This window comes from Varroa destructor, unplaced genomic scaffold, assembly GCF_002443255.2.
Source record: "Varroa destructor unplaced genomic scaffold, Vdes_3.0 BEIS01000001.1, whole genome shotgun sequence".
Taxonomy (NCBI): domain Eukaryota; kingdom Metazoa; phylum Arthropoda; class Arachnida; order Mesostigmata; family Varroidae; genus Varroa; species Varroa destructor.
In genome coordinates, this window is record NW_019211454.1 from 12010177 (window position 1) to 12019410 (window position 9234).

The following is a 9234-nucleotide window of genomic DNA, read 5'->3' on the forward strand; positions in this document are numbered from 1 at the left end:
TTCATTTGAATTCTTTTATCAGTAGTTAGATAAAAATCGCAACATTAACAAAAAGTGACTTCAAATCATAAGATATCAGTGTCGTTAATGCTTTCTTTCGCTGCTAACCTTCGTGAAGTTTACCTCTTTCTAATGCATAAATAATAGAGAGTTCTTAATGTATAAAATGAAAGAAAACGACCGGGAATCACAAAGTAAGTCTCAGGGCCAAATGGGTATTGTTAGAAGCTTCAGAGGTTTATTGTAGTGTCGCTGAGTCTAGCCGCTCATTGCGACTCTCGACATTCATCGAAAATGTTACTTTGGTCTCTCATTCTAATGCACACTGCACAGCATGCATGCTACATCGAACTGAATGAGACCTTGGACCGGTTACCTTAGAGTTTCTACGAAACTTTTCATCTTGCACGGAATTGTCTTCCCCATTTCATCAACGATTTTGCTGCCTTTAAATATTCAATGACTATTTCCCCTACGTTTTACGCGGAATTCCTTCTTCGTACAATCTCAATATCGCCTTTTTCAAACGTTCGCTAGTGGCTTTGCTTCTTTCCCATGTAATTTCCCACTGCAGGTCCGAGAATATGTTGGAGTCGATGTCGTGGTCAGCTAGATGAGACCGTTCAACAATTACGTTTGTTAGTTCCTAGAACTATTATAAGTAAAAATGGAGCATTTGTAAAATTTAGTTTTAGAGAGTAGCTATCTTCTGTTTGAGTATTTCAATGAATTCGCTCGGGATAACCATATACTCAAGAGCTCTCGGCTAAAATTTTCCACTGTCTGCTCTACACGTTACTACTAGATAAGCTAAAAAAAGGAAAAAATAGAGACAAGAACAACATGTTTTTTGTTTTCGCGACAAAAATATCGGATACCTCTTAACAGAAGCCTGAGTAAAAGGCAGGGCGGCTACTCAGACTTATTCGCTTATAGCTAATCTCGCTTTGTCTCGCCTGCCGTTGGCCGTGCGGTTGTTGCCATTGTCCTGCGTTGGCGAAAGGACCTTTATTTGAGTTAAGCTAAACTGATATTGTCAGGTCGACCAGGGCTGTGAATTCAAAACCAAAGTAGATGTTCTACTCTGCTATGCTAAACTGAACAAGTCTGACCGAGTGCAAATGTCTACTCAATTTGACGATAACGGATAACGTTTCCCATGCTGTATTTCATATACAACAACATGAAATAAAACAAGCTAGAAAATGACACTAATGATAAAGAGCATATTGCCGATTTCATGTACACTGGTACCAGTCACGGATAATCAAACACAGACATGATCTACGACATGCTTTTTTGTATAATTCGTAAATGCACGCGTTCTTATGTAAATCTTTAAAATTAAACATACCATGTATAAGCTGAAACAAATAAATATATCCACATAACAAAAAGCGACAGGGCACAAAACTAGAGGTAGACTGTTTTTTTTTTTTCTTATGTATTAGAGTGGTTTTGCCATCAAATGAGCATCTGCTACATCCTAATTTAATGCTTGCCTCTAGCCCTATAGTTAAGCACTATTCGTACTCTACTAGACATAGCTGTAAGTTATTTATCGTATCGGATGCAACGCACATAATCTGTATTACACAAATACTAGGTGGACAGCGTTATGAAGTACATGACTGATGTAAATAGCACTAGGTGCCTGTAGCACATAAAATGCTACAGGCACCTAGTGCTAGCTTCAGCTACTTTTTCAGTAGTTACAAATAGATAAGACCGTTGAAACAGTGGTCTATGCAAATAGGTATAAATGCCTCTTTATATCTAGTGTTCTCTAAAACAAATACCGAAGTGGCACTATAGATCAGCCGTAACCATACGTGGTCCTTTTTTAGTAGAGGGAACAAAAGACCTCGTCTAGGTGACCTGGGTATGGTGTGTGCCCTGACGGTGCCTGGTCGGGAGACAGTTTTCCCTAACTGGCCGCGGGCGTCTCTATAAAGCGTCGCGCAACAAAATTAATAATGAATAACGTACGCTCAGGTGCGTGAACGAATATATCACGAAATACTTCCGTATACCAGAAGTAGTCGTGGTAGTAATAGGACGAAACTGCAAAAAACTGATGAACACAGAAACAATGCCTCTTCACGGTGACGTAAACTACGTTCAGCCGGGATGCCAACTGTTGGCTTGTTTAAAGCAGGAAATGTTGCAGGTTCATTGAAAGGAAAGTGGAAAATAAAGAATAGCGGCAAAGCGGAAACGCAAAATGTGTTTGTTTCGTGCGCTGTATGCCCGTTCGGCAGATAATTCTCGAAAGGGAACTCTGCTTGTTTCCACTTCGGCCTTCGTTCTCCGCGCAAATAGCGTGCCGAGATGCAGCAACGGCTGGTGCGCTACGGACGAACGGACCGACACCCGTTCCAACCGAGTCAATGTGGCATATACTATGATAATGAGACTGACACATGTCGAAACAGAACGCTTATCACGGGGGCCATAAGCAATAGCTGACTGACACGCATAAGGCAGCAATCCAAGTAACAGCCCGAGGGACAGCTGTCAACTAACTACGCGCTCGAATGACACGTTCAAGAACACCGTGTTTTTTGTTTTTTTCTCAGAACGAAAATTTGCTTTTGCCGTCCGTACGCCCCCCCGCCCGCCTGTCTTTCCGCGCTGTCTAACTACTACTTACGGTTGCCGCGTATAGCTCCAACTATTGTTTAGGAGGAAGATTTTCCGTTGTTCGACCTACATTACGATAGAGGACTGGCGACACGACTTAAGTGGCTTGAGCAAAGCTGCGGTAAGTGACTGGGTGCGGCCGTAGACGTAAAGCATCAGGGTGATCGGTGATGATGGTTTAATTGTTGAGAAAGAGAAAACGGTTGAGGTTTTTAAAGGAGAAATGGTAACGACTGGACTGCAAAGCAAGGTTTGGAGAAAATGATTTACCAAGGATGTTGCAATAATGGATATATATATATATATATAGAGCAAAAATCAAAATACAAGGATATGCAAAAAGAAAACAGACAAACGTCTAACAAAATATGGTGCCTTCGGAAGCCTGATTTCATAGCTCTATGATAAGAATCGGCTTTTCGAGCTTGACCTATACTTGGTATGTGCTAGACATGCTCTGAGCTCTACTCTAGGAATGAGCGTTATGAATATAATCGTTATCAAATGAAATCGATTTCTGAAAGCTATCAAGCAAATGACGCCGAGCTGAAATCTGTATCTGTAGTAATTAATTTGGTATCTTAAACAATGTTATTATATTAGATCAGCGTCACAGTGCAACGCTTGTCGTTATCTGCAAGTTATTAAGTGCTCTGCGGGGGGGGGGGGGGACATTTCTACATCTTTAAAAAAAACTTCTATACATGATAAGCCGTGCAGCTATCCACTAAGACAACTATGGCCGATGTTGAGCTAGACACAGCACTATATAGTGTGAAGGTAGTCTCAGTTTAGAAATAGTAACACTTTGATTGCGCGGTTGGCGGTCTATGAAACTTACTTAACCGATTAAGTATATCAGTAAACTGCAGAACCCGTTGTGCCTTAGAGGTGAAATGTACAGTCTCGATACTGATGTAATGAACTTCGATAGGACCAATCGATAACAGCGCGGAAGTATTTATAGAGATTCAATTTGTTTGAAACTACTGTCTGGATTATCCTAATCCGATACCGAGTTTCATTCGTTTGATGAGTACAGCGAATCAAATTCAATTTAAGATCTCAGTGCCTTTTTTGTGTGCTTTAATTAATCAGCCATCATTAGATACTTAAATAAATTAATCATTTAGATACTTAAATGAATTACTTCTATACCACAGAGTTACTCAAACTAAATAAGACCTAAGAACCGGGTGAGATTTATGCAATATCGTAAAGCCGATATCTTATATAGCTCACAATCTAAATCTTATATTAAGCAAAACGTCTATCTAGTTTTTCTCTCACGGAAGCGAACACAACGTCTAAGCCATTCAACTTCCCCCGTGTTTTTTCCCAGCGTTTATCCGATTGTGGAACAGATTATACGCAATATCTGAGTGTTCTAATTCTATAAGCGCTTGGAATTAAATTTCGCCGTAAGGTCTCTTGATAAAGCTTTGACCTAATCGAAGCCCCCAGTATCTATGAACTATCGTGGGCGTGTACACTACAGGCAAGATGACGTTCGTAATAGTCGAGCTATTGCGATAGTAAACCAAATTACATGCGAACATATTCCCCACACTAACATCAATAGCCTCTGCATTGTCAGAACATCAACAACATACATATCGTCTTCTAACTGTCCATGCGCTAGAAGGAGGCTGACAAGAAGGTACCAGTCATCTAGCCAATTTATGACAGTTATTTTACGAAAAAATGGGGGAGTAGACGATATAAAACTCAGCTCATGAATTATGAAAATGTCGTCAACATCCCAACAATTTAGGATTGCTTCCATACTGAGGGAGGCGACAGCCAGTGTTGCGGCCGACATGCACGGCATCGAAGGCTCCAGTAGGCCTTCACCATGCACAGCAGCATGTGGCCTACCCAATTGTACATAGTTACAGCTGAACATGGCACCTACAATGGGAAAAACAGGTGTGGGAGGGAGTCCATTGTGCATGCAATTACGCATATGGGAAAAGCGAGTAGTCAGTTATTAGAGCCGAAGTTATATAGCCTAAATTGGTCTGCGTATGGCGGACGGGTTAGATAATTTCACTTTTTGAAGTCCAATGAAAATATACTCGCTTCTGTAAGAGCCTAACATGATCAGTACAATTTGGCATGTGGGTAGTTAAAAATGACTTCGAGAAAAGAAATAAATAGGCAAACTCAAAAATATTTGGTCTCATGTTATCGTGGCCGTTATTAATTATAAAATTTCTTGAAAACGAAGAACTTTTAATCAGGCCATCACACTTACGAGCGCCGATTTCTAAGTAGGTAGCTCTGATTGTCGGCGACTGCAATACCACATGTGTCAACAGATTTGACCGATGCTGGGTTCCAGCTTGTACCAGGTACGCCTTGGAAACATTGCATATCTTAAAACATGTCTATGATGTGCACTATTGTGTGTATCATTTGATTCTGTACTAGCTACACATGCCTCAATTACCCCAATCCGGTCGCTAGATTCGAAGGTGTCTGCACTTCTTGCATACGTTACGCAGGCATCATCACCTTTTCCTGTCTTCAAAACAGTTTCTCAAGCTCTGCCGTAGAAGTAGGCTTTGGCGCTGCCGGCTTTTTTTCTTCAATTCTTACGAAACAGGACAAGTCACAGAGGGTTGAAGCTCGTCTCTAAATGCGTTGAAGTTCTTCTGAGACTCGAGCATTTGCTCGAAACTCAGGTCTTTCGGCACAATTCCCGATGAAAATTTCCTCGCTTTTTCCGCAGACCTTTTAAGGGTGATTCTTGGGCACAAGGCACAAACTGTTTTGTATTCTCTACGCTTTCTTTCGTACCTACTGTAAGAGGCTGCCCAGTATGAGATTCGTCTTCAGGGTTTTCTCGTCCGTAGCGGGACCACAGATACGATTCGTGCGCCCGGCATTAATTCATAGTCTGACCCCTAAACGCTTTTTGCATCGTTGGCACATACAAGATCTTCGATACTCCATTACCAATGTTTAGATCAAACCATTCGCTTCAGAGCTCTTGCAAAATACAAGTACACATTTAAATGCCACATTTGGTGAGCCAATAGGAGATAGAAAGAGGAGAATGCGGCCGTAAGCTTGGCAACAGGCGGGCCTTTAAAGAGCAAAAGCCGAAGGTTCTTATATCAATAGTTTCTTTTACCTAAATATTGAAAATGCCGAAATATATGCTTATGCAAGCAGAAGTTATATTTTAGGGCCACGTAATACTTGGCATTAAAGCTTCTTTTCACAGAGATATAGTAATGGGTGACGTCATTTCTCAAGACGAGATTCCGAGTTCTTCATTAACCTCTCTATGAGGACACATGATTTCATTTTTCAAGCGATTATACCGAAACAACAATTGTACTAAATGATCGAATAAGGATCATCTGTCACGCAATACACAGTTACGAAACGCAGGACTTGCTGGAGGATTCCGTTTTTTGAAGAAATTATTTGCATTAGTCAAACCTGGCGAGAGTATGTCATGAGCGTATAAAATGCACACATCGACAGCGCCAAGAAAAAAGAACCGGTGGCCCGCGCAGACATCTATCTCTGTCCACTAAAAGTACCCTAGTAAATTTTGCCAACTATCTACTCGTTCACTTATTACACCCATTTGATTGTTTATCTTGAATATTCATGTCTGAGCTAAAATCTGGGCTTAAGTGGATCTCTTAACATGGAATTAATGTTAATGGGATATTATCCGTTTTTCAAATGACGGCGTGATCTGCCCTCTTCTTCGTGAAATTGAGTTAAATTCAGTTTTGTTATTAAAAACGATATGCAATTATCATGTATAGATGCTATGTCGCAGCTTGCGTAACGCTTAAGGCTTCTTAAATCCATTTACAAATTTTGCCTCGTAGGCTTTGTGGGTGTCTTCACTATCGAAACGATGGTTCCGTAGGCCAACAAGATGGCTATTAACATACAACAAAGACTAGAAAGATAAGCATAGGAAAGAAGCGAAGCAAATATAATGATTGTTTGCACTGCGCTATACAAGGATAAATATGGAAACCTATCAACAATATGACTATACCCTAGATTTTGTAAACGCTTTGTTCAGTCCCAGAGGAGCTATACAACCAATTGGCTCAGATGTAAAAATGTTTTTAAAAGCAGAATCGAGCAGGCGTTCATGCATCGCATATCGATAACAAAATTACGGTATCATTTTGTCTTTTTAGTTAGGCAGACGAAATAATAGAATCTTCAGACGTAATACACCATACAGGGTTAAGCACAGAAAGCGCAATGCTCAAAGGGAAAAAAGGCTGAATTAGCTCAGTTTACTTGCAGCGTCTATAAGCGAAACGACTAAATAATATGTACAATGTAGTCCCATCCGTTCCTAACGTTCGAGTTCTCAATTCTAATGCTATCCGAAATGGGCGAAAAATCAGGCTTTTCACGGCTAGTGCTACACGGATTAGGACTAAGCGTATCTAGTCTATAATTATATGTCTATAAAACGTGCCGTTTGGCTAGATACAGTGTATCAGGTGTTGCATATAAGTGAAAATACATCCCTGAATTTGTCAAGGCATCTTGTCTATTTAGAAGGCTTGATTTTTCATTTGCATGGGCCACGAATACACCTCTTAAATAAATCTAATTCCAACTGTGACATATGCTGTACTTAACAGAATTGTATTGGTATTTTTTGGCGTCTGTACCTTCGATAAGTCCTTTCACTTGGCTCTGGCCTGGACTAATTGCTAGGAAGGCTCTCGATTGGCACTAGTTGGCATCTGCGTGCACTTGCTCTATATGCCATTAGCTTCCTTTCTTTAACAGTAATTTGATTCATGCGTTGTTTTTTTGTACTCCATTACAGTTATACGGTTATCACTTAATAACAAAAATCTCAACCTATAGAGGAAACGTGGCCGATGATAGATCTGCTACTGCGAGTTAAGTTCTGGGTTAAGATTTGTCAAAATCAAGAACGTCCATCGCTCTGTCTCACCATTGAATATGAAATAGGTACATAACTCTAACAGCTACCATTAATAACGGTGACGTAATCAGCAAGAGCAGGATCAGCTCCCCGTAGCCTCGCACACTGTTCAATCTGCACAGTTTATCGACCGACGTACGATACCGGTATTATCGCCGCTAAACGTCAGTAGGAGTAAAAACGACTCTAGGTACCTAAAAATCTAACTGTGACGGTCTGAGTGACGGCTACTTCGGCACAAATGCACCCTATATATATATATATATATATATATATATATATATATATATATATATATATATATTAGCCCATCAGCGTTCTACAGCACAAGCATTATGTTGTATTGTATACGGTGATGGATAGATAATTATTTGTTGCTTTTGTTAGCGCTCTCGCAAATTGGCATTAAAATTAAATACCGTCAATTACACCTCAAAAAATAAGCTATATAGCTGTCTAGTTCTAACTGACTTATGCCTATTCTTCAACGTCATGTTTAAGACGTCCAATAGGATTTTGAAACGTTCGAAAGCTGAGTATGGGAAAGTCATATAAACCGCATATTTCAACTATGATATCGAAATATAGCGCGGATCGTTTTTGACATAAATCTCATATACTGATCATTCGCCTTAGAGTCTTTTGCCAAGTTTATTTGTGCTTCGTAAACAGTAGCACAGATGCCGTTCAATCACAGACATCTTCAAAATATTATTCGTGAAGCCTCTCCCCTAAGTCATGCCAAGTCACGCCAATGCCGTGTCAAAACGGCATTCGCGTAGAAATTCACCAGTGGGATGATCTCACACATTAACTCGTTATCATGGACCTATGGCAACAAAATAGAAATTGTACCGCTTCAAGTAGGCATTCGCTCTATGAGCCACTACGTATCCTCATAACTCGATTCATTATAGTAACTGCCCTCCGATCCGATCCGATCCTATCGCTTCGTTTTTCCCTCATGAATATTACTTTCATTTACTCGCTGAGACAATACATGAAAGATCCAATTACGTCTGGGATAACCAAGACTGGAGGGGGCAGAAACTTCGACGCATTATTCCTGCGTTAATTTTCCGTCGGCTTAGTTTTCTGGTCCCGTTCCAGGAATGTAGGTGACAATAAGTTATCTTTTTATCCGCAACTGAGGTATCTTAACAAAGAAAAAAAAATGTGTGTGTGATAATATTGTGGACTCTCTTCTAATTCGATTATTCAGATTCGTATCAACGTTGCATTACATCAACCATATCACACAAACAAACAGTTCTGACGGCTGTGTTGATCAGAGAAAGGCTTCGATAGGTGGAAATATCACCCAACGAAGGACTGCTATAATTATATAAGGAATTGCACACATGTAATATACGTTCTAGATAGTTTACCTACCTTTCTAATCGGAGGCCTGCCTCAAGTCGCTGTGTTTTTGTGAAGGTCACTGAGGAAAAATGTTCATTAACGACAATTTAGCTAAGGACTCAATGGATCCTTTCCGTAATATAAAGAGATCAGAGTCTAGGCTTTTCAAGACACCTTTATTTTTCCATAGGCTTCAAAGGGTCTGATAATAATACTTCCATCAGGTGCTTATTAGCTATACTGTCATGTGGATCGTTTTGAATGTATAACACGCA

At 40.1% G+C, this 9234-nt stretch overlaps 1 long non-coding RNA gene across 1 annotated transcript; it reads right to left on the minus strand.

The window, feature by feature from the left end:
* Positions 1-470: 470 nt before the first annotated feature.
* LOC111245796 (uncharacterized) lies at positions 471-8576 on the minus strand. Its single transcript, XR_002671486.2, has 3 exons — positions 8453-8576; positions 879-988; positions 471-609 (listed from the first exon to the last, which is right to left on the minus strand). It is a non-coding gene; the product is annotated as an uncharacterized LOC111245796 (long non-coding RNA).
* Positions 8577-9234: the final 658 nt, after the last annotated feature.